Source organism: Trachemys scripta, unplaced genomic scaffold (assembly GCF_013100865.1).
Source record: "Trachemys scripta elegans isolate TJP31775 unplaced genomic scaffold, CAS_Tse_1.0 scaffold_105, whole genome shotgun sequence".
Lineage (NCBI taxonomy): Eukaryota > Metazoa > Chordata > Testudines > Emydidae > Trachemys > Trachemys scripta.
In genome coordinates, this window is record NW_023260479.1 from 7,419 (window position 1) to 12,426 (window position 5,008).

A 5,008-nucleotide genomic window follows, 5' to 3' on the forward strand; every position below is an offset into this window, starting at 1 on the left:
ATGCCCCTCAACAAGGCGGACAACGCCATCCGGAAGCTGGTCAAAAACTGGCTGTCCCTGCCCTGGAGAGCCAGCAACGAACTCGTATACATCAAGCACAGGCACGGTGGTGCTGGCGTCCCCTGTATGGGAGACCTCTGTGACATCTCGGTCCTCACGCACGCCTTCCGCCTCCTGACGTGCCCGGACGCCAAAGTGAAGAACGTTGCAATGACCGCCCTACACGCCGCCACCGAGAAACGAATCGGCAGACCTCCCTCCGACCGAGATGTGGCCACCTTCTTGAGCGGCTCCCTGGATGGCGACTTCGCCTGGGTCAGGGGCGAATTCACCTCACTGTGGACCCGCGCCCGCAATGCCATGCGCCGGCTGGGAAAGCGCCTGGGCTGCCGCTGGGAATGGAATGAGGAACGGCAGGAGCTGGGAGTCCTGATACCGCGGATCGGAACGGAGGACAACATCATCGTCACCCCCGGAGCCAGAGGCGTGCTGGAGAGATCCCTGAAGGCCGCCGTCCACGCGCTCTACGTGGACGCTCTGAAGAAAAAGCCGGACCAGGGTAAAGTCTTCGAAGTAACCAGCAAGTGGGACTCTAGCAACCACTTCCTCCCCACAGGCAGCTTCACCCGGTTCGCCGACTGGCGATTCATTCACCGCGCCCGGCTGAATTGCGTCCCGCTCAACGGTGCCATCCGCCACGGGAACCGGGACAAACGCTGCAGGAAGTGCGGGTACGTCAACGAAACCCTGCCCCACGTCCTATGCTGCTGCAAGCCCCACTCCAGAGCCTGGCAGCTACGCCACAACGCCGTCCAGGATCGTCTAGTGAAGGCCATCAACCCGCGTCTGGGAGAGATCACTGTCAACCGCACCGTCCCCGGCACCGACAGCCCGCTGCGCCCAGACATCGTCGTCACGGACGAGGTGGGAAAAAAGATCATCCTGAACCAGCATCCTTACACTCCTGCACAATTTACCTCTCAATTCTCGTTTTCCTGTACTGAGCGCAATAGTCGGGATTTAGCTCAGGGTAGGGAGGGTATAGCATGTGTGTGCAGTGATTAGACCGGAAAGAGCAAGGTACTGGATTGGTATTGAGTGAAACTGTCAGTATCTTATGTATGCTTGAGGACTTTATATTTGAGATAGTTATGAGGGAAGTGGAGGTTTTACGTTGGCTTTTAGAGGAAATTTAACTGAAAGGCAGGAGAAAGTGGAATCTCAGCTTTTTAAACAATCCTTCAATAACACACAAAAAAGCTCATGTCTACTTACTCATGTAAAATTAGAATAAAGTTACAGCAAGATTTCATCATAAATGAAGTAAAATCCTAAAGATTTCAGAACACAACTGCTATAAGGAGACACAAGGGAAGCAATACAAAACCAACCTTATTACAGAGAAAGGCAGTGAAACTATTTCTCTTTTTTTAACCAGCATAGTCTCCCCAAACGGAAGGGCACTGTTCCTGGAGAAGGGTCCTGGAGAGGGTTTTTTTTTTGTTGGTGTAGGCCATCCACCTTCCCAAAAGGCGGGAGCTAGGTCGACGGAAGAATTCTTCCATTAGCGGCCTGGACTGATGAAGCTGTGCCGACTTATGTTCCCCGGGCAGACCAGGCCTGAAGGTTGGTGCATGCTGAACAGTTAAGTCAAAATAACTCCGTCCTTCAGGGGTGTGTAATAGGGAAACCCATTCCTGGGTGACACAGCTACGCCAACCTACCCTGCAGCGTAGCTAAGAGCATTCAGGGAGGTAACCACGATGGGGTTGTGTCAGCCTAGTCTCCGTAGTACAGACAGGATTGCCACCAAGAGAAAGAACAGACAGCAAAAGCCACAGCGGCCCCAGGGGGCGAGCCTGCATGTTGGACGAGGGGACCAGGTGAGACAGGTGTTTTTGACAGGCCGTCCTCAAGCCCAAGAAGGAGAGATGGACAAAAAGCGGCAAGCAAGGAAAGAGGCAGCTCCCCTTGAGCTAAGACAGGGCACGGGGGGGGGGGGGCAAGCCTTTCTAGAGCAACCTGCAGAATAAGGGAGTGGGTAAAACATAGAGCACTTTATAAACAGCACTCACTGAAGTTTTCCTTTCTTTCTTTCACTGAGTGCCAGGGGAAAACACAAATGCAGTCCCCCACTATCACAAATTATGCAGTTGAGTTTCCCACATTTGGGGAAATTGCAGGGGTCAGCACACCCGCAGTGCAATGAATGAGCCTCACCCTGGGAAAACCACCTTCGTGACAATAGTATCTTCCATGCCCAGGGCTGGCTTCAGGCACCAGCCAACCAAGCATGTGCTTGGGTGGCACCTTAGAAGGGACGGCCAATGTTGGGGTGGCGGGGGGCGCTGGCGGTGTTCTTTTTTTTCGGCTGGGCGGTGCTTGAGGGTTTTGGGTTTTTTTTGTAATTGTTTCGGCAGTGCGGTGCTGGGGCGGGGGCGGTGCTTTGGCGGCCCGGTCCGGCGCTGGGGGGGAGCGGGGGTTTGCGCGGCCTGGCGCGGCACTCGGGGGGGCGGGGGGTTGGGCGGCGCGGTGCTCGGGGGGGGCGGGGGTTTGAGCGGGCCGGCATTCGGGGGATGTTGGGGGTTTGAGCGGCTTGGTGCGCACTCGGGGTGGGGGGTTGGTGGCGCAGCGCTGGGGGGGGAGGGGTGTTACGGCGGGGCGGCACTCTTCTTTTTTGCCTAGGGCGGCAAAAAAGTTAGAGCCGGACCTGTCCATGCCAAGTAAGTATGAGCTCCTTGTGCCCAACCGCCGCCCGCCCTCGCTCGCCCCACACTCTCAACCCATGGTGGGGCCCGCCCCCCCCCGACCACCAGCCCCCACTGCCGCGAGGTGCCCCGACATGGCCCCGGGGCCCCACCCTTCTACACACCAAGCTGCGGATGCCAATTTCGGGCCCTGCCCGGCAGCCTGCTCCAGCTCCCACAATGCTCTGCTCACACACATGTTCACACAGCTCCGCCCCTTCGGGCAGGCCTCTCCCCTGGGAAGCCCCGGCTCTTCAGCGCTAAGAGCTCCGCAGCCAGCCCCACCAGGTGCCCTTGCCGAAGTGCCGCCCGGTCCCCATTGAGGCCTCTGCTGGGCCCTCTCTCCCCGGCGGGCGGGAGGCTGCATCACGTGTTGCAGCCCATCTCAGAAAAGGAGGGGCCCAACAAAGCTGTAACCTGATTTCAATAACACTGCAGTTTCTTGCATGCTCTATACAGGGCCGGCTCAAGCTTTTTTGCTGCCCCAAGTGGTGAAGCGAAAAAAAAAAAGATAAAGCTGATCGTTGGCACTTCGGCGGCTGCTCAATCGCGCCACTTTATTCTTCTGTGGCAATTTGACGGCATGGATCCTTCGCTCCCTCTCTTCCTCTTCGGCGGCACTTTGGCGTCAGCTCAAAGAGGAAGAGAGGGACTGAGGGACTCGCTGCCGAAGATCCGGACGTGCCGCCCCTTTCCATTGGCCGCCCCAAGCACCTGCTTCCTTCGCTGGTGCCTGGAGTCGGCCCTGGCCCTATAGTTGTAGAGGGGTCCAGTCCCAGGAATCCAGAATATCAGAGAGACAAGGTAATAGCTTGTATTGTGGACCAACTTCTGCTGGGGAAAGAGAGAAGCTTGCATTTTGCCCCGGCAGCACCTCTACAGCATACCCTGCATACTCTGGTTTCTCTTCAGATTGTATAAATCTTTTGCCTTTTACTAAAGAGTTCTATGGAGAGGAACATTTATGAGTTTCTACCCAGTTTTCTGAGGCTTCACTTCAGTGAGGCTGTTACCTATTGTTGTGAAAAAAGCAGAATTGTGGTTGGACTTTGCTACTTGAACTTCTCTTGATGGCTAAAGCTTACATTGTTAAAAGAAGAACAGAGCTTTGAAAAATACTGTTTACTATATATTTAGAGCTCAATGTGTTAGTGAGGTGTTTTTCCAGCCGGGGGCTACTTTGTATTCACCTAGCTGTTTGGTTTTATATGTTTTTAGTATTAGTGATTTGCTAAGGCAAGGCTTGCATAATGTAGAAAATAAAATTCAGATATATTTTCAAGTTTCATTTTTTTCATGCATGAGTTCATTCCCAAACGAAGGAATTAGAATAACTAATTACCCATGTTTTCTGTGTTAATATTTAATTGTACAAAAAGAGTATTCATACTGGCCTATCTGGTTATTCTAGATGATCTTTGGCAGCAGAGCAATTTACTCTTTCATCCCCATGATTTCCTGTAAGAAGGCCATAGAGGGTCAGACCAATGGTCCATGTAGCCCAGTGGAGTGTACAGAACAGGACAATTTGGCGTGATCCACCCTCATCTTCCACTCCTGGTCTCTGTGTCGTCAGAGATTTAGGGCTAGCCTTAAGCATGAGATTGCATCACTGACCAACTTCACTAATAACTCTTGATGGACCTAGTCTCTATTAACTTATCTCATTCTCTGTGGAAGCCAGTAATATTTTTCGCCCTCACAACATACCATGGCAAGGAGTTCTGCACGTTAATTTCATCAGGTGGGTTCCCCCCCCCACCTTTACTGTATTGTGGGAAAGGGTAAATGACACTTCACTCTTCACTTTAGCCACAACATTCATGGTTTTATAGACCTCTATCATAGTGGTTCTCAACATTTTTTTACCAGCCCTGCTGCCTGACACCTCACGTCGCCACCCCACACACGCATGTTCCTCCACGCCCTGTTAGGGGGGGCGCATCGGACTCTTTTGGTAAATTGGGCATTTGTTCATTTGCTCTTGCCAACTCATCAGTTGGCAAGAGCAAACGGGATAAATGCCCGTTTTTGTCAAAAAAAAAAGTCAGGATGGCCGGGGCAGAGCTTAAAAAGGGAACTGTCCTGGCCAAGCGGAGACATATGGTCACCCTATCTCCAGGCAAGTGGGTCCTGAGAGAGTCTGGCCAGGGTGGGGGCAGACTCTGGCCTGGCTAATCGCGTCACTCCTGAGAGGACGGAGTGATTCCCTGCCCTGTCACTGGACCGACCCCAGCAACGCTGCCGGCTCAGCCTGGCAA

The 5,008-nt window shown here is 53.4% G+C and overlaps 2 non-coding genes across 2 annotated transcripts; one reads left to right on the forward strand and one right to left on the reverse strand.

Moving 5' to 3' along the window:
* Nucleotides 1-2,107: 2,107 nt before the first annotated feature.
* LOC117870236 lies at nt 2,108-2,268 on the reverse strand. Its single transcript, XR_004643938.1, has one exon. It is a non-coding gene; the product is annotated as a U1 spliceosomal RNA (small nuclear RNA).
* Nucleotides 2,269-3,639: 1,371 nt separating this feature from the next.
* LOC117870237 lies at nt 3,640-3,755 on the forward strand. Its single transcript, XR_004643939.1, has one exon. It is a non-coding gene; the product is annotated as a U5 spliceosomal RNA (small nuclear RNA).
* The last annotated feature ends 1,253 nt before the right edge of the window (nt 3,756-5,008 follow it).